This window comes from Cornus florida, unplaced genomic scaffold (assembly GCF_030987335.1).
Source record: "Cornus florida cultivar Cherokee Brave unplaced genomic scaffold, ASM3098733v1 CherokeeBrave_3.0.0_Hap2_Chr07, whole genome shotgun sequence".
Lineage (NCBI taxonomy): Eukaryota > Viridiplantae > Streptophyta > Magnoliopsida > Cornales > Cornaceae > Cornus > Cornus florida.
In genome coordinates, this window is record NW_026775577.1 from 76,786,853 (window position 1) to 76,808,762 (window position 21,910).

Below are 21,910 nucleotides of genomic sequence, written 5' to 3' on the forward strand. Positions count from 1 at the left end.
TCAGATTTGCAAAGCTAGGGTTTCTACTGTCTTTGTGTCTACAACATTCTCGTATCTCGCTTCACTTTGATCTCGCAGTGTCCTGAAGTTAGTTTTCATCAATCTCTTCATTTTGGCTATAATTTTTTAGAGATCAGCGCGGACCCTGCAACCGTCGTCTCGAGTCCACTCCCTCTGCTTCCCTTAAATTAATTTACACCCCTCCCCCTAAGTCATCAAGTGTAACTCCTTCGACTGACTGTCCTCTCTAAGGAAGGAAGGATCGTCTTCTCAAGACGAGGTATCCAATTATGGATCTGATGAAGCTTTCTCGAGCATCGAGAAGGACATCATTTTGGCTATTTCTCGACAGGCCATTAAAATCACTTCTCTTATTGAGGAATTTGATAGTTATTCCAGGGGGGTAGAGATTAGAGTGTATCCCTTAGATGTGGACTTTTGTTCTGGTAAAGGTGTGGAAGACAATGAACTCTTAATCTCGGCTAGGCATTTGAATGCCTTGAGATTTCCTCTTCACCCATTTTACCACCTGGTTTTGAATCAATTAAGGTTAGCTCCTTTCCAGGTAAACCCAAATTTCTTTTGGATCATATCTTCACTTTTAGTTAGTAGAAAACTAGAAGAACTTGACCTCAACATTATTGGTTATTTGGTGAGCTATAAGATCTGTAAGTATCAATCTGAGTTAGGTAGATACCATTTTTCTCCCTTGGATTCTGTTTGCAAGATATGCATTGGCCTTCCCACTTCCGAGAAGTACTGGAAGGAAAGGAAGATCATTATTAGTGGAAATTAGGATATTTCCTTGTCTCGCAAGTTTCTTATTCCCCAAAAGTTTGGCAAATTAGGTATTGGGGACTATCCTTCTCCTCATTTCGACTGCTCTAGTTGCTTTACTTGTGAATTCTGCTCTTTCATAATATTTACGAATTTCTTGGCCTTGTTTCAGGCTCCTTTCCTACTTCAGTTACTAAAGAAAGACTTTTGCTACTCAAATCCAATGTGTGGAAGAACCTACATTCGGTTAAGGCAATTCTTACCTAAAAATATCTCGAATGACTCGCCTCAGTTGCAGAAGAGACCCTTGGAAGTTGTGTAAGGAAATGAGCCTATCGAAGAAGACGAGAACCCCAAGCCTCTGTAGAAAAAAATCCAAGAACTCCTCCATTCCTCTGTCTAAAAGCAAGGAGTCTTCTGGCACCAAACGCACTGGTGCCAAAAAAGGCAAAAACAATACTCTTATGTGATACCCCCTAATTTTAAAGCCATAAGTTGATCAAGTCCACGTCTAAAACCAAGGGATATCAAACAATTAATAATAAAACAAGTACAGAATACAAAAAGATAAATAAAGAATAAATAATAAAGCTGAAATGAAAACTAAATAATTAAATAATGAAACCTTTGAGACCAATATTCCAAATAAATTCAATAACATGCAAGCCTTCAAAATATCACTCGGGAATCCATAAATCAAAGACCCCTAATAAAATCCCATAACTGTAACAAATAAATAACTATTAAGTTTGAGAAATAAAACAACATCAAAAATAATATCCTACATCGAGGATATGGAAGAGTGAAGATAAATGATCTCTGGTTTGTAAAAATAACTCTAAAACTGGTACTGTTGAGAGCCTGAAAAATAAATGGTGGGTCAGACCCACAAACAAATTCTCTCTACTACAACCTGATCAGAGAACCAATAATCAATATATCCTTAGCCAAACTAATGGTATATTTACATAGTTGGTACATACATATTCACACTAAGACTCTCGCTGAATAATAGGACAGTCTCAACCGTATAATGGGTATCTCTAGAAAAAATCGTACACGAGGTGATCCAGAGTCCCCCTTCTATCAGGGGACACACATCTCCTATTCCAACTACCCATCTAATGCGCAATAAATACCTCAGTCCTAATCATAGATCCCGAGACCTCAAGCTCGTATCAAGGCTCACACACACACACATATACACACACACATACAACATTAATAAATAAGTGTCATATCTAACAACGATAGCCAACCCACCTACACATCAATCAATACCATATCTACCAATGGTATAAAATATCAAGGAACCTAACTTAATAGCTATCTCAATGATCAACATCACATACAAGAATAAATCTCATCATAGCCATATAATAATAGCATAACAATTATAATCCACTGTAGTTCAAGTATAGAACAATAGTTATGATAGGAACATCATTTAAAAATCATAATACCAATTACTCATATTTAACAATGATAAATAATCAATTATATCCATTTATCATGCTCGTAGATTATAGGTATATCAACAACAATGATCATAATAATATAATCAACAATCATATTTAAATATACAAATTAAATATTACAAAAGATTAGTAGACATAATGTTGTATTCAACAATCATATTTAATTACACAAATTAAATATTACGAAATATTAAATTAATTTTATTTAATTAATTTAATCATTTCCATCTAACATCAAAACATGAAGATCTATTACCAAATATATATTTTAAACCTATATTATTGTTCCCAATACTCATAAACATGTTTAGAATTCACTATACTTAAAATGGGGTCATTAAAAACATTTTTAGAGAAAACAGCCCCCCAGAGCTCGAGCACAACTCATCAGTGCTCGAGCTTAACCTTGTGCTCGAGCAGAAACCCCAGTGCTGGAGCACTGTGCATCGGAACAGCGTTGTGCTCGAGCACAAAGTCCTTGGCAGCATGCACATATCCGATTTTTGACCTGTAAATCCACGATTCGGGTCCTAAAACATGATTTCTAAGTCTCATAAGATCACCAATGATTTATACAATGAATATACACAAGATCTAACAATTTTAAACAAGTTTTATTCATCAAATCAAAGAATTCATCAAATTGAATGATAAATACATATAAACACAAAATCCTTCAATTCAATTCATGCATAGTAATCAATTGATCCAATTAAATTCTCTGATTTAATTCCTAAAATTTAACAAATGATGGAGAGATCATAGATCCTAAGGGGAAGAGATAGAATATGTGATACCCCTTGATTTCAGAGACATTGGTTGATTAAGTCCACACTCAAACACCAGGGAATATCAAAACAATTAATATTTAAACAAGCACAGAATACTAAATGAATTAAAAAGAATAAATAATACACTGAAGGAAAATCTATTAAATAATAATTCCATTAATAATAATCTTCTGACTTAAAATCCATAATAAATATTCTCTAAAGATACAACTCGGGAATCCTGTAACTCAAGGACCCCTTAACTAAAATCCATTATCAGATAATCCATTAAACAAATAATACTAATAATAAACAATTGAATGATGTCCTACTCTAAAACAACCAGATTGAATAGATGACAGATAAGCTTCTAAGCTGCTGATCCTCAACCTTAAGATTTGAACTTCTAAACCTGAAAAAAAAAAAAAAAAGAATAAAATAAAATTGGGTTAAACCCACAAGTAAGTGCCCTCTATGAAGTCTCTGAAAATTATAAATAATATATCTCTAACCATAACCATCACCTATAATACAAGATGTCAAATAATAATACATAACACAACATTATTTAAATAATAAATTCTAGAACTCCAACCTTAGAATATATACAACTGTATGTATATATACATATATACATATATATACTCATATACAAACTCATACCCAACAACAGGTAAACCATTCACCTCAGAGATTAACTCCCTCAACACATAATTTTTAATACTTTGACTTATTAGCCAGTAGTTAATAGTTTGTTCAAATATAAGAGTATTTATTTCCCTATAGTCTACCAACACAATATCCATAGATATATTTTAATATCTAAATTTACATAGCATTATATCTATGCTTTGGCAACTCCTCCATGCCTTCATGAGTGTGATTGTGTCCATACCATCCAAATGACAAATCTTTATAAATCCTTGACAACTAATCCATGCCTCCTTAAGTATGTTTATGCCCATACTTATAAACTAGCATATCAACCATGCTTCCATTGTATGCATTTTGTTCATACAATTAATAAGGCAATATATTTATGCCATTGGCAATTCATCCATCCTTCCATAAAATCCATAAGACAACATTATAAATAATGCATAAATAAATTAAGTAATAGGCAACACATACATTGTAGGCATAAATAAAATATTAAAACAGCCTGCAATGATCTCCATCCACATCCAGCATGTTCAAACATGATAGAATCCCATAATAACTTAATAGTTAAAATAACACATGCTTAAAACACATACCATAATTTCAAAACATAATTATAGTTATCCTTTACATTAAATCTCGAAATATAGAATTTAATTCCAATCTTATGTAACTACATCATAAACACTGATCCCAACGCTTTAGAACACGTACGGGACCTTTAAAAATTACCTTAGGAGCTTTCGAAATACTTTTGGGGCAAAATAGGTCCTCAGGGCTCGAGCCCTAACTAACAGTGCTCAAGCCCAGAACAACACTTGAACCCTATCTAAATAGCACTCGAGCGCTAGTTCAACAGTGTTCGAGACTTGGTTGAACCAGCTCGGCAGGTCTGTTTTTGACTCTAAAATCTATCGTTCGGGTCTTATATCATGTGTCTAAGTCCTAATTAATTTTCCCTACATCAATACTAACTTATATACATGTTTTAGTCCATAAAAAATGAAGATCAAACAATTAGATGACATATTCAACCATCTAATACCGACACACATATATATAAACGCCCATACATGAATATATATAACCATGTAACTCCAATTTTATGTTATTAACCTATATCTATGTGATTTACCTACAGATCCTGTTTTAAGATCATGATACCCAAGGTATAGAACTTATGGGTTCTAAGAGGAGAGTTGGAGAAAGAACTAGCCTAGAGTTTCGAAGAAAAACCGACGTCGCAAGCTCCTTGGTTCAGTTTAGCAACTTCGGCTCCTCCCAGTCATTGCCGTCGTCTTCCTTTCTTCTCGGATCCGGCCTACTCCCCTTCTTCTTTCTTCTTCTTCTTCTTCATCTTTCTTTCTTTCGACAACCCTTTCTCTCTCTCCCGGCCGCCCTTCTTTTCTCTCTTCTTTTCACGTAAAATCCCCCTTCTTCAGCATTATATATATATATACACACAAACACACACACACACACACACACACACACCTATCCAAATCCTACCTAATTAGACCGTCCAATAATATTCTATATATATATACATATATATATGAATCCCTCTTAACTGATATGGAACATATTTATGTAAATACGTGCTGTAACTATATACACTTACTATATATATATCACTAATGTAATATGTATAAATAAATATAATTTATAATAATAATCCAATATGTATATATATATATATACCTATTATATCCATCCACATAATAGACATTGGCCTATTAAGACCATCCTCTGAAATCCAAGGCCAACTCTTTTGACCCAATCCTCCTTTAACCCAATCCATTAAGTAAACAAATAATTAACTTAAATAATAATTACAAATAACTAGCAAACACATGCACACAACACAACATAGAATGATCAAATAACACACTAAATGAAAGCACTCAAATCAAACAAGAACACACGTCAATCACCAAATACAATCACAGAAATATAATTTAATAAAACAAAATAATTAATAAAAATACCTAATTAACTATATACACTTACTATATATATATATATCAATAATGTAATATGTAAATAAATATAATTTATAATAATAATCCAATATATGTATATATATATAATTATACCTCTATATACATATATCCATCCACATAATAGACATTGGCCCATTAAGACCATCCTTAAAATCCAAGGCCAACTCCTTTGACCCAATCCTCCTTTAACCCAATCCATTAAATAAATAAATAATTAACTTAAATAATAATTACAAATAACTAGCAAACACATGAACACAACACAAAATGATCAAACAACACACTAAATCAATGCACTCAAATCAAACAAGAACACACGGCAATCACCAAATACAATCACAGAAATATAATTTAATAAAAAAAAATAATTAATAAAAACACCTAATTAAATCAAATAAATCATTCAAAATAAAATAATAGCAATTAAAACCCATTAAATAATTCCTTTAGAATATAGGGGTATTATAGAATAAGAATTTGCCTTATGATTTTTGAATTGAAAACCAACAATATGAATTCTCCAATCTTCTTCTCTAGATTCGGCGATCTCCAAGCTATCTCCGGTCCCCTTCTTCTTCCTTCTCTCTCTCTCTCTTTAGATCTATGCTTCTTTTGTAACTCACGAATATGTAAAACCCTCTTCTTCTAACTCCCACATCTATATATACTAACACTCAAATCCTAAAATAAGACTAACTAAAATAAAAGTAATAATAATAATAATAATAATAATAATAATAATAATAATAATAATTATTATTATTATTATTATTATCCCCTCTACTTATTAACTTACCAAAACACTAATCACATACCATATACATATATATTGTAACGAACCCAAACCCGTGAGTCCGAACCATTAACCAGGTCCTTACTCGAACTCGAGGTCATCTAAGTCAATTCACATCATGTCTAGTGCCAAAAAAACATTCTTAGGTCAACACTATGCTACACAAGGCTCTAGGTGACCTCCCGAGACTTAAAATGAATAACGCCAGAGAAAGGAACAAAAATGGGACAAGGCAGCATAGTCCGGTCAACCGAAGTGGGGTTTCGGTCGGCCTGTAATACCCCTAATTTTAAAAGGATAGTCTCGGTATTTTAATTAATGGTTTTATTGCTTTTTTATTTGATTAATTGAATTATTTGCTTATTTGTTTAATTATTTAATTAGTTAATTGAATTATTTGCTTTTATTATTATATGCTTATGTGGAAATTTAAATAATTGTTTGTTGTGATTAAATGTTTTAAATTCGTGTCATTAGTTTTTATATGTATAGTTATAGGTATATGGTTTTATTTTCTTTTAGGTAAACACGTTGTGGGATTTAGTTGACTTATAATTTGTTTGGAATTAGGAGTAGGTTTTCATAGAGCCTATATATATACCGTTATGTGTCTGCAAAAGGGTTTGCAAACCCTTTTCACGAACAGTGGAGGCAGAGAGAAAGAATAGAGAGGTTAGAGAGAGAACAGAGAGAGGGAGAATTAGGGTTTGGCTAGGAATAAGGGGTGAACTAAGGAGGGGTGGTTGAAGCTTGCTCGTGGGTTGAACCAGGAGCAACGGAGGGTTTGTGAAAGCAACCAAGGTCGTTGGATTCATCAGTGACGAAGGTTTAAGGTTTCAAAACTGAAATCAAAGGCAAGTTCATATTCTAACTCCTTCCCTTAGACCTGTGTTCTGTGCATGCCTAAATAGTCTCCAGGACTTAATTAGACTTTTAAATGGATATTTTATGCATGTTAATTCAGACTTTAAACTTTATTATGTATTGATTAATTAAAATTATTTTATTGCATAAATTGTTATAGATTATGTTTTAAATTCTTGTTAGCAATGCATACTGGATTTCTTTGAGGCTCTGGAACCTTTGGGACTTAGATTGAACCCTAGGAATCTTAATAAAACAATACAGAGAGTTTTGAACATCGCTGGAGGCGAAGAAGATGAATGGGATAAGTATACGGCTCTCAGGGAGAGAGAGCCGGCTCTCTATTGGAGGGAGCCGGCTCCCAGCACTACAGAGCCGGCTCCCATTTGTGGGGAGTCGGCTCCCAAGAGGGCAGAGTTGGCTCTCGAAGTTTGGGAGCTTGCTTTTGCACTGGAACTTGTAGAAATTTGTTTTTTTTACGTTCTGTTTGCCATTTGGAGTATTCCTAAGTTGTTTAAGTTGCTTTAAATGATTTAAATAACTATTATGGACATATAAAACTACTGAGAAGCTTGATCACATTAATATTCTAAGGAATGAAACAACATGAAGTTAAACAGTAACCCTGCATGTTGAGTATTGAATAGTTATTTAATTGCTTACTGGTATTTAGCAATTTTGTTTCTTTACATGATTTAATAGTGTTAATCATGTTTTGGTAGTGTATTAAGCATAGTTGATTATCTGAAAATTATTATATGTAGATTGGATTAATTGATGTTTTAATTTATTATTTACTGCATTAATTATTTGGACTGTTTGGTAGATTATATGCACCGGTATGGGACGATGGCATATTGGGGATTGATTATTTAAAAATACTAAGTCCTACCTATTCTGGAATAAGAAATAGATTAACTATGAAAGTTAAGTCCTACTTATACTTCGTGTCAGATCAATGAACAATTGAATGGCATATCTTGGTTTGGATGGATTTTATTTATATATATACTTTTGGTACCGTGATATGAGTTTGAGTCTCAGGATCATGGTTAGGGTGCGTATATCACCTAGGATGGATAACTGGACATAGTAGATACCTGGTCCCCTGGTAGGTCTAGGTATACATGCCCACGTTATGTGCAATTTGCATGTTACCTTCTACTCAGGCTGAGACAGACCTATAGGCTAGTGAGCGTCCTATAGTTTGTATTTATACATATATGGACTATTTTAGTTATTGCTGAGTTATCTAGGATGTATCTGTGTATCGGGTCTTTGTTTGGAATGGAATAGAGTAGAACTTGCTTGTAGGGCTGACCCACTCTTATTTTTCAGGTGTTCGTCAGTTCTAGGCTTAGAGCTTTATCGTGCTAGGCAGAGACAGTTACTCATTCCTCTGACTTCGTAGGATTTCCTTTCATGTTTTAGTTTTGGATTCTATTTCTGTTCTTTACTTTCTATTTGGTTTTTATTAGGGGTCCACTCGATCGATTCCCCTAGTTGTATATATATTAGAGGTTTCGGAAAGTTTGAATTATATTAGTTTCATAACTTTTGAGGATTTAATATTTAGAATTCTTTCAGCTTATTTAATTATTTATTACTTAATTTTTTTGTAATCCTACTTGTTTACATACTTAATTGTTTGGTATCCCTCAGATCTGACCTCGGACTTGAACGACTCGAGGGGTATCATAATTGGTATCAGAGCACTCCAGGTTCAGTGTCTCTCGGGTATTTCGTATTAAGACTTCCGCGTAGCGTATTCTCTTGTTTAGAGCTTAAGTTTAGGATTCGTTGTATTCCTTTACGGTCTGTTTAAATCATATTGATGTCTGTCTTTTTATGTTAACAGAATGGTTAACGCTAGAACTAGACGGAACAATAGGTAGCGAAGGGAAGCGGCACGTTAGCAAGATCTCCTACAGCGTCAGCAAATGGAGGAAGAACAACAATTGCCTGGGTTTCAGGGTGATGATGGTCAGTTGCACTTAGAGCATGTGGATGTTAAGCAGACTACTTAGGAGTCTTAGGATCGGGGCTATAATTAGGGAGGGGATCCAGAGTTTCCTCCCCATATAATGACCTCATTGCTCGGGCTATAGAAACAAGCATAGCAGCTGCACTTCAGAATCAGCCACTGGTTCAGCAAGCACCTGTACCAGCAGTAGTGGTTCAAACTGATCTTTGGGAGAAGGCTAGGAGTTTTTTCACAAAGGGGAGCCCACCTAAGTTCTCAGGCTCCACCGATGCAAAAGCAGTTCATCAGTGGAAGAAGGACATCAAGCGACATCTTCGCATGGTTCAGTGCGTAGAGGTTCAAAAGCAGATGCTTGCTACCTTCAAGCTTGTTGGGGATGCATTACAGTGGTGGGAGTTAGTTACCACCGTAGAAGAGAGGACTTCATTGACCTATGATCAGTTCAGTGCTCGCTTCGATGAGAAGTACTTTCCATATGCAGTCAAAACAGCTATGAAGGTAGAGTTTCTTAATCTAGAGTAGGGGAGCATGATAGTGGCAGGGAATGAGCAGCAGGTCACGCTCTTATCTCTTTTAGCACCAGAGGATGTGGATACAGAGGAAAATAAACGTAATAGTTTCGTTAAGGGACTGATGTGGTCTATTAAACGAGCTATTATAGGTAGTCCAGCCTATACTACATATGCTCAGGTGGTAGACGCTGCTCTACAACAGTATCAGTTGACCGTGGACTTCAGACAGGCTAGAGGCGAGAAGCGGGGTGACATAGACTCTGCTAATTAGTCAGCTGAGAAAGGGAATGGCAATGGACACTAACAAAATGACAAGGGAAAGTTCCAGGGACAACAGTCTTGGAAGAAGCACAAATGTTGTTCTAATGCTCACAGAAATGGGGCACCTGTTCAGAGGCAGTAGGATGGGGGTCCATAGACAGGATGATCGGTTGATCAACTATACATCAACCTTCACAATAGCACGAATCATTGTAAAATAGGGCTATTGGTCGGGTAAGTCGAACCACTGGGATTGCGCTAGTCTATGGCAACCTAAGAGTCTAGAATTGTTCTTAGAATGATAAGGGGTAATAAGGGTTTGTTTGATTGGTTTGTCACTAAGCTAGTAATTGAAGTGCATAAAACAATAAATTGCAAGGAAATTAAAGGAGTGAGATACAAGTAGAAAAGACTAGGGAGATGAATCCACACTACACCCTAAGTACATGCTAGATTAAGGCTAAATTGGGGAAGTACAATGTATAAAATGGTCACGGAATATATAGCAACACTAGATTACCATATACCCTTAGAGAAGTTCATTAAATCATTAAACAAGAATAATCCCTCAAAAATTAATACATTTGAGCTACCTAAACTAAAGTGTAGCCTTCAACATACTCACTCAAGCAAGAACTATCAAGTTTGTAATCAAATGATAAAGCACATGAGGTAGGAAACTAGCATAACCCATCAAAGGAAGTTCCTAAGCAATGGACTATCCATTTTCTCTATCAACATGCGTTGAAAATTATTCATAATCCTATCTCCATTGTCACCATGAAGAAGCAAGCATTATGATTACTACAAGAAACCATCTAAGACAAGATAAATCACTTACAACAATCATTAATAAACATTAGAATTCATTACAAGAAGTAATATGCTCTAGATTATGAAAAGACCAAAAATGATACATCATAATCCCCAAAATAGATCCTAATCTAGAACATAAGCAAAAGGGGAGGCTTCATCACCTCCCTAGATGAGGTTTAGTTACCCATGAGTGAGCCTAGATGAAGGAAGAAGCTTGCCCTTTTCCTCCATTTTCGAGCTCCCTTCCTTTTGCTCCAAAAACCCTCTTCTTCTTGCTCTCTTCTCTCCCCTCTATCTTGTAGAATGAAGCTCTCCCCTATTGTGTGGCTCATATCCCTCTTATCTACCACCAAAAGGCCACCAACCAACATCTCCAACCACTTCATTAAAGAGGAAAGCAAAATGAAGAAACCAAGGTGCAAGTGGGCTGAAATGAGCCATTTCCGAAGGGCATTCTGCCCAAAATTCGAGCACTCTAAGCAAGGCATCGAGCACTCGAATTTAGTGTAAAAATGCCCATGCTTCACTTGCTCCGCCCAGACCTACTTTGGTTAAACAGCCATAACTTTGCGCTCCGAACTCCGAATGATGAACCGTTTGAAGATTTAGAAAGCTAATTCAGAGATCTAAATATTTAATGTTTTAGTGGAGCTCCAATTCTCAAGGATGGTTGGTCGAAAATGAAGATCAAGTCAGAATTTCATTGCTGCCAGGCAGTTCTGCGCACCTCTGGTAACAAGGCCATAACTCTCTGCTCCGAGCTCCGAATGACAAACCGTTTGAAGATTTAGAAAGATAATTCAGAGCTCTAAATCTTTCATGTTATGAGGGAAGTCCAGTTCTTGATTTTGGAAGGTCAAAATGGCAAGCAAAGTCCAGGTTATACTGCTGCCAGAATTCAGCATTGGCACCTTTTGTTGCTCAAGATTCCACAAGGCCTTATTCTTGTTCCATTTTGGCCAATGAACTTGAAAATGCATAAAAACATAGAAATGAAGATAATCTACACAAATTAACATACAACGGACTTTACTAATGCAATTTAGGGCGCTTGAATATATAATATTCGGCGCTTATCACACCCCCAAACTTACATTTGCTAGTCCCTTAGCAAAACTACAATGAATACTTCAATGAAAAGACAACCATGGGCATGCTACTACAAAAATATCATCCATGGTAAAATGAGATAGATACATAGCTCAAATACAACTTGAAACAGACAAAAACTGGAGATGGGGTCATTGGGAAAACTACCTTGCATATATGAAGCATTGATACAAAAATTGGCTAAATACATTTCCACATATATGCATCAACATCAAAGTCTATATAAATAACTCAATTATCATCTCTTGAATGGAAATCAACTCTAGCTTCAGTGAAAGTGAATTGGATTCTCAACATGCGGCTTTTACTTTCTTTTCCAATTCCAAAGCACAAGTTTTCAAATCATTGAATTCCCCTTTAAATGAGGTCCCTAAGGCATGATTTTATTTACAAGACAACTTTTATTGCTTGTTGACAATTTATTGCAACTCATAACGAAACATAGAATGGTTGTGCAATGCTGAAGTCCCTTAAGCTTTCTAACCAACCTATGTAGCAAGCGTTAGGCCAACAACTCTTAAACCAGATGGCTTTAGGGTGTTAAGTGTAGAGACACTCCATAGGGCTTAATAGCTCAAGTTGGAAAGGCTACGAACTCCAACGAACCATGTTTATTACCAGTTTATTTTTTTTGAATGACCGTGCAATGTTTAAGTCCTTTAAGCTTTCTAACCAACCCCTGTAGCAAGCGTTAGGCCAACAACTCCCAAACCAGACGGTTTTAGGGTGCTAAGTGTAGAGACACTCTTAGGGCTTAATAACTCGAGTTGGAAAGGCTACGAACGTCAACTGATCATTATTTTCTTTCTTTCTCAGTTTTTTTTTTTTTTTTTTTTTTTTTTTAGACAACTTAAATCATGCCAAAGATATTTATCTATCAGGTTCATCAAATCAAATTAACTAGGCCAAGGTCAAGGTCGATCAAGTTGCATGCCTCACAGTTAAGTTTCCAATGTGCATCTGTGCATTGTGAAGCTTAAAAGAGTGTCAAATCCAGCGAGAATTTAATTGAGACATTTATACAGACTAATTTGAATCTACATGATCATTTCAACTCAAATTTTTCTTTATTTTCAAAAATGTCAATTGCTTCTATACACAAGGTATTAAACATATGCTTCGTCTCCGACAAGTTCCAAGTTACACCATCATTGCTTAGCAAAAATTATAAAACCAAAAATGTCAAAATGTGAAACCAAAAATGTCCTATTGCACCCCCAAACTTGAATGTCACATTGTCCTCAATGTGTGAAGACAAGTGAAACAAAATAAGAGTAAAGGGGGGAAAAGAACAATAATACCAAGTGGAGTGACGACGATGTAGATGTTCAGCCATATGAGTGTGCAAATGCGTCCCCCAAACTTGGACATGAAGACCTATCAAAACACAACTAATGTACACAGGTAAAAATCAAAACATAAATAATAAGAAAAACAGGACTTATTTATTTATTTATATATATATATATATATTTTATAATATTATTATTATATATATATAGTATTATGTTTTTGTTTTTTTTTTGGAATGAATGGCATGCATGAGTTTGTGGTGAGTGAGAAGGTGAGGTTGGTGAGGGTGGATGCCGAGGGTGAAGGGGATAGAAGCCGAGGTTGGTTGGTTTGGGTAGGGTGGTTGCACGGTTGGCAAGGTTGGCGTGCATGATGGGAGGTTGATGTGCCGAGAAGGTGGCATGGGAGAGTGAGGTTGGGTTGTATGAAGTGGGTTGTTTGGTTGGAGATGAGAGAGGAGTTGGGTGGGTGGTGAAGCTTGAGGAGGTTGGTTGGTTGGTTGTGAGAGGGTGGTGTGGGTGGGAGCCGAGGGGTGAGAGAGGTTGAGTGCTCGGGTGGGGAGTGAGAGAGCTTGGGATAGGTTAAGAGGGGGGCTCGAGCACTCGAAATGGCTTCTTCGAGTGCTCGAGAAATGAGCAGAGATGGTTTGGGTTGGCATGGGAATGCAGAGGAGGGAAAGGAGGGTGGTGCTCGGTTGATGCCGATGGGGTTGAGTTGGTTTGAGAGGGGCATGCATGGATGGGTTGGTTTGTAGATGCCGAGATGAGGGGGCATGGTTGTGTGGCTTGGTGGGGAGAGGGATGGTTGAGAGGGATGGCATGCATGCTGTTAGAGGAGGTGGTGGGGTGGAGAAGAGAGAAGATGGTGGTGTTGGTGTTTCGAGCACTCGGCAGGGGAGGTTGGAGTGCTCGAATTGGGACCAGTAGGCTCGGGGCGTTGGCATGAGGTGTTCGAGCATGGTGCTGTGTTGGGTTTGCATGGTGAGTTGTGGTGAGGGTTGGAAGGTTGGGGTTTGTGGTCTATGCATGGTGCACTTGGCATGGTGGGTTGGTGGAGAGGTTTTGAGGTGGCCGAGTAGTGGAGGTTGGCTGCGTGGGTTTTCATGCATGGGCATGCAGGGTTGTGGGTTTAAGATGAGGTTGGTTTTGAGAAGTGGGAAGCTGAGAGTTGGCATGCATGATGTGTGGATGCATGAGGGTTGCATGGTTGTTCATGGTTGGTGTGATGGGGTTGATTATTGGAAGTGGGTTGCGTGGGAGAGAGAGGGGGGTGGAGTGGTAAATGGTGTTGGTGTGTTGTTGATGTTGTGCATGGCATGGTGAGGGTTGATGGCGGTTGAGAGAGAGAGTGATGCAGGGAATTTTCAAGCACTCCACAAGGGAGCTAGAGTGCTCGACAATTAGGCAGCGAGCATACTAAGGAATTGGTGAAGCTTCGAGCACTCGAAGCTTGGCCTTCGAGTGCTCGAATTGGAGACAGTGGCTGCGGGATGTTGGGCTGAAAATTTAGAGCACTCTAAATAGAAGCTAGAGTGCTCTAAATGAAGGCAGTGAGCTTGGGATTGATGGTTCACATTTAGAGCACTCCAAATGGGAGCTAGAGTGCTCTAAATGAAGGCAGTAGGCTCATGGAATCTTGGTTAAAGCCTTGGAGCACTCGGCAGTGAGCATTGAGGTTGAGAGATGAATTTTTGCATGCATTGTAACATTATGTGCTTCATTCTTATGCATTGTGAATGTGAAAATGATCAACTGAGAGCTGAAGAATTGATAAAACCTTGCAATATGCTTCCAAATCAATGCATGGATAGAATAGTTTCACCTTGCATACATGGATAGAAAGTGAAACTTGGCATGGAAAATTATGAAACTTGGCACATTATTCTAATGCAATGCATGGATGGACTTGTAGGAAAAAAAAATTCAAAAGCTTTGCAATTGCAGGGATGGAAAAATTGCCAAGCTCTAAGCTTCAATGCAATGCATGGAAAATTTTGAAATTTTTTCAGACTGAGCAATTTTTCTCCAATGCTTTGATGAATTTAGGAGAAAAGAAAAAAAAAAAAATTGAAATTGCACATCATCTCAAATGCATGGAAATTTTTTTTAAAACTTAGCAACTCCATTTTAATTCAATGCATGGAAAAATTTAAACTTTGCACTTCATCTCAAATGCATGGATGAAATTTGGGAAAATTTTGAGACCTTGCAACTACTCTCTACTGCATGAATGAATTTAAGAAACTTTTCAAACTTTCGCAACATCACACAAATGCATGGATGATTTTGAGGAACCATGATCCAACAATGCATTGAAGATGAGAGGCTATGCATGTGAGTGCCATGTCGAAAGTCCGAGAAAATTGTCTGATAGAGCCGGAAACTTGCGGGAATGAAAACAGGAGTTGAGAAGGTCTAATAAGCCGGTCTAAAATTGTGAAACACAATTGAAGAGCATTCCAGAAAAATCAAATTTTTGGCTTTTCGAAACTATTTCCCGGAAAATTTCAAGGCTCAGGCAATTGAAAGAAGGGAAGCTTGGAAATTGAAAGAATTGCTTCCCATGAGTGCTAAATTTAACGTCGATAGCTAGACGCACCGAGATCAGGTTAGTCCTCCTTACCCTATACCATGTCTCTCTAGAGAGTCATAGGTCCCCAAATAGGATAATTCTTTTAAAAGTGGAGGAGGAAGACTTTGAAGACAAAAGTGGAAAAGAGGTAACGGAAAGACCTCAACCCACTCTTCTTTCTCAATGAAGAACTGTGGACTATGGGGATGATTTGGATTATAGGAAGATGGATTAGGTGAGGGTGCACCAAGCAACGACTTATGAAGGGTCATATTGAGCACGGGAATGCTCAACAAGTTATCCTTCAGAATTTCAACATCCTCCCCACACTTATCCGGTGGTTCGGGCTCAACAGTTTGAGATAACTCAAGTGAGGGAATGGGATGAGATGCAAGCTCCCAAGAAAGAGATACATTTGATGTTGACAAAGGAAGAGAATGAATAGGAGGAATATTAAGCAAAGAATTGACCTCGCAAACAGAATTGGCAACATCAAAATCCTCATAAATAAAATGAGCTAAGCATGTTTTTAGAGGATCCTCCATTAAAGGAGGTGCATCAAGCAAGGGATTATGTAGGGGCTGTTTTGGAGTAGGGTAGACAATCTCTACATCATTATTTTTCCCATTTTGAGCCACAATTGCTTCATTTTGATGTGGGGCAACAATTTGATCTTCCACCACCATTTCATCATTTTCACATGTAATAACCGCTTGATCATTCTCATGATGAAAGTTACTAGGAGTAATCTCATCATTCATAGAATTTTCGTTTGGATTGGCCATAAATTCAAATGAAAATGTTTCCTCCTCTTCATGATTTTTAGCATTAATCCTTTGTTGAATTTGAGATATTTGGTCATCTATCATTGCACTAACTTGGGAATGAGAATGAGTAGTGGATTGCATGCCAACAATGTCATCCAACATTTGCTTATTGGACTCCATCATTTGCGTGTGGAAAGACTCCATCATTTGTTCATTGGCAGCAATTAGCTCATCCAATGGAGACGGTGGAAAAGGAGAAGAGGGCGGGAAAGGATGATCATTGGGTTGAAAAGGTTGCATATGAGATTGTGGGGTTGAATTTCCTATGTCATGCCACAAGAAGTTTTGTTGGTCTCCCCAACCCGAGTTATAACCATTGAAGTATGGATCACTACCCGGTTCAAAGAAATTTTCATTTGGTTGCTCTAGATAGAAGTCCGAGAATTGTCTCGTTGGAAGACATTCTCTTGTATGATGTGTATGACTAGAGCAAAATGCACAAAACTCATGTGGTGTGTAGAATTGAGTTGGAAGATAACTATTCTCCATCTAGGAGTAATTCAACAACACACAAAGCAATCAACACAACACTTCATCACCATAACCTCCACATACAATGTTCCCATTCTCCTCAATTATCAAGACAAAAAATGTAAATGGCCACGACAAGGACCGATGCTTGAACACGAAATTTAAAACAATTGAAATAGCCTCGACAAGGGCTTGCAATTTAACTACTTCTAAGCTTAACACATGCACGATATTCACAATTCGAAACTAGAAGGTCAAGAGACTTACCCGGGGTCCTCTAGACTTACAATTTGCTAGCATTCCCCACGGCGAGCTTTGAGTTCCTAGAATCTCACTTACAACACAAAGATGGTTAAACCACACGAAAAAAATATGCACAAAACACAATATGCACAATCAAACTAAATTTAACCCTAACTTTGGTTGCTAAACCGTTTGCAGTCCCCGGCAACGGCGCCAAAAATTGATCGGTTGATCAACTATACATCAACCTTCGCAATAGCACGAATCATTGTAAAATAGGGCTATTGGTCGGGTAAGTCGAACCACTGGGACTGCGCTAGTCTATGGCAACCTAAGAGTCTAGAATTGTTCTTAGAATGATAAGGGGTAATAAGGGTTTGTTTGATTGGTTTGTCACTAAGCTAGTAATTGAAGTGCATAAAACAATAAATTGCAAGGAAATTAAAGGAGTGAGATACAAGTAGAAAAGACTAGGGAGATGAATCCACACTACACCCTAAGTACATGCTAGATTAAGGCTAAATTGGGGAAGTACAATGTATAAAATGGTCACGGAATATATAGCAACACTAGATTACCATATACCCTTAGAGAAGTTCATTAAATCATTAAACAAGAATAATCTCTCAAAAATTAATACATTTGAGCTACCTAAACTAAAGTGTAGCCTTCAACATACTCACTCAAGCAAGAACTAGCAAGTTTGTAATCAAATGATAAAGCACATGAGGTAGGAAACTAGCATAACCCATCAAAGGAAGTTCCTAAGCAATGGACTATCCATTTTCTCTATCAACATGCGTTGAAAATTATTCATAATCCTATCTCCATTGTCACCATGAAGAAGCAAGCATTATGATTACTACAAGAAACCATCTAAGACAAGATAAATCACTTACAACAATCATTTATAAACATTAGAATTCATTACAATAAGTAATATGCTCTAGATTATGAAAAGACCAAAAATGATACATCATAATCCCCAAAATAGATCCTAATCTAGAACATAAGCAAAAGGGGAGGCTTCATCACCTCCCTAGATGAGGTTTAGTTACCCATGAGTGAGCCTAGATGAAGGAAGAAGCTTGCCCTTTTCCTCCATTTTCGAGCTCCCTTCCTTTTGCTCCAAGAACCCTCTTCTTCTTGCTCTCTTCTCTCCCCTCTATCTTGTAGAATGAAGCTCTCCCCTATTGTGTGGCTCATATCCCTCTTATCTACCACCAAAAGGCCACCAACCAACATCTCCAACCACTTCATTAAAGAGGAAAGCAAAATGAAGAAACCAAGGTGCAAGTGGGCTGAAATGAGCCATTTCCGAAGGGCATTCTGCCCAAAATTCGAGCACTCTAAGCAAGGCCTCGAGCACTCGAATTTAGTGTAAAAATGCCCATGCTTCACTTGCTCCGCCCAGACCTACTTTGGTTAAACAGCCATAACTTTGTACTCCGAACTCCGAATGATGAACCATTTGAAGATTTAGAAAGCTAATTCAGAGCTCTAAATATTTCATGTTTTAGTGGAGATCCAATTCTCAAGGATGGTTGGTCGAAAATGAAGATCAAGGCAGAATTTCATTGCTGCCAGGCAGTTCTGTTTACCTCTGGTAACAAGGCCATAACTCTCTGCTCTGAGCTCCGAATGACAAACCGTTTGAAGATTTAGAAAGATAATTCAGAGCTCTAAGTCTTTCATGTTATGAGGGAAGTCCAGTTTTCGAGTTTGGAAGGTCAAAATGGCAAGCAAAGTTCACGTTCTACTGCTGCCAGAATTCAGCATTGGCACCTTTTGTTGCTCAAGATTCCACAAGGCCTTATTCTTGTTCCATTTTGGCCAATGAACCTGAAAATGCATAAAAACATAGAAATGAAGATAATCTACATAAATTAACATACAACGGACTTTACTAATGCAATTTAGGGCGCTTGAATATATAATATTCGGCGCTTATCACAGGATAAGGTCAGCCACAGGCTAACCAATAGAGGAGGAAATTTGGCACTTTCCAAGGTAGTGCTACACTTGTGGAGAGTTTGGTCATACTTTTAGGCAGTGTCCTAAAGCAGGACAAGGACAGGGACAACATGTGCAGCAGGGCAGAGCTTACCATTACCGTTACCAGCTCCACAGATTCCACGGATTCAGGGACAGACTTATCCGGCTTTACCGGCACCACCACAGCCTCAGGGACAGGTACCACAGCAGTTACATTATGGCAGGGTGTTCAACCTCATGCCATAGGATGTTCAGACACCCCAGGCTGTTGAGGGTATGTTTCCTATTCATGGTACACAGGGTCATGTTTTATTTGATACAAGTGTTACACATTCATTCGTGTCTAAATCATTTGTTGCATTATCCGAGATGATGACGCGAGTTTGCGATAGACCTCAACGTATTTCTACACCTTTAGGCGATATGGCTATTTTACTTAAGAGTGATCGGCCTGTGACACTAGATATTGTTAGACTCATTCTAGCCAATCTATTGCTCCTGGACATGCACACTCATGATGTGATACTTGGGATGGATTAGTTATCTCACTACCATACCCAAGTTAATTGTTATGATAGGTCTGTTGTTTTCACCATACCTAGTCATGATATGTACATTGTCGCTATGCCACGTTCTAACGGGGTTTCTAGCACCTATTTATTTTATGTGAAGGAGGAGACTGAGGAAGAGATTACTATATCACGGGATAACATACCTGTTGTACTGGAATTTTCGGATGTTTTTCAAGAGATTCTAGGGTTGCCACCTAGTCCAGAGATAAACTTTGTGATTGACTTAGCTTCAGGCACTATGCCTATTACTAGAGCACCATAGAGGATGGCACCAGTAGAGATGTGAGAGCTGAGGGATCATATTCAGCAATTGCTTAGTCAGGGTTTTATTCCTAGGAGTACTTCACCTTGGGGAGCACCAGTTTTGTTTATAAAGAAAAAGGATGGTTCACTTTGCCTGTGTATAGATTACAGGGAGTTGAACAAGGTTACCATTTGGAGCAAGTACCCTTTACCCAGGATCGATGATCTTTTTGATCAGTTGAACGGAGCTACATATTTCTCTAATTTTGATCTGCGTTCTGGATATCATTGACGAGCCCCTTTCCAAGTGTTTAAAAACGGACTTTTTAATGCGAGAGGTCGCTTCGCAAGGTCAAAATAAGATTGTGGTTTAAAAAGCCTTTCTAGTCAAATTTATATTTATAAAACCACTACTACATCTAATGAAGTATAGTGAGTAGTGATCATCCACAGAGATTATACGTGTTGGAATTTAACTTTGACTCTAATGTACTAATTGATTGCAAAGAGAGAGATTGGTTGATTACACTAAGGTGCAAACAAATTAAAATGCAATTAAAATAAACTAGTGAGAGATAGGGATTTAAGAGATATGAAGAGAGGTCTTAGGGTGCTGGAATCACCACTAAGCTCATGTAATTAACCACTTGCTTTCCATTAATGGGGAATACATCATTGCAATCTAGATGTGGTCATCAACATAAACACAATTTGCATGTAAAAGTGTGAACTATGTAATGCAAGAGTGAATTGTTTACCTAACCAACAAGTAAACTAAGTGTAGAACAACCCACCAAGACAAAAGCATAATCCATCAATTAATTAACAAATGGGTCTAATGAGAGCACACATCTATCTAGAGAATCATGGAATTTGCAATAATAAGGTATGAAATATCAAATAAAGTATAGATTGTCTACCTACCTACAAACATGAATTAAATTGTAGAATAACCCATCAAGCATAAGTATAATTCATTAAATTAATTGACAAACCCATTCAATACAAACCCATACTTAGCCATCACTAAATCCTTAATTAACCACACATAGATATGCAACCAACATAGAGAATCTAGTGTAGAGATCAATTCCCAGATAATCACACAGAAGACAACATGTAATTAAAATAAAGAATCATAAGGAAGAATTAGATCAACAATCACAAGGCTAAGCACTAATAGAAGATATACAACTGTATGTATATATACATATATACATATATAAACTCATATTCAAACTCATACCCAACAACAGGTAAACCATTCACCTCAGAGATTAACTCCCTCAACACATAATTTTTAATACTTTGACTTATTAGCCAGCAATTAATAGTTTATTCAAATATTAGAGTATTTATTTCCTTATAGTCTACCAACACAATATCCATAGATATATTTTAATATCTAAATTTACATAGCATTATATCTATGCTTTGGCCACTCCTCCATGCCTTCATGAGTGTGATTGTGTCCATACCATCCAAATGAAAAATCTATATAAATCCTTGACAACTAATCCATGCCTCCTTAAGTATGTTTATGCCCATACTTATAAACTAGCATATCAACCGTGCTTCCATTGTATGCATTTTGTTCATACAATTAATAAGGCAATATATTTATGCCTTTGGCAATTCATCCATCCTTCCATACAATCCATAAGACA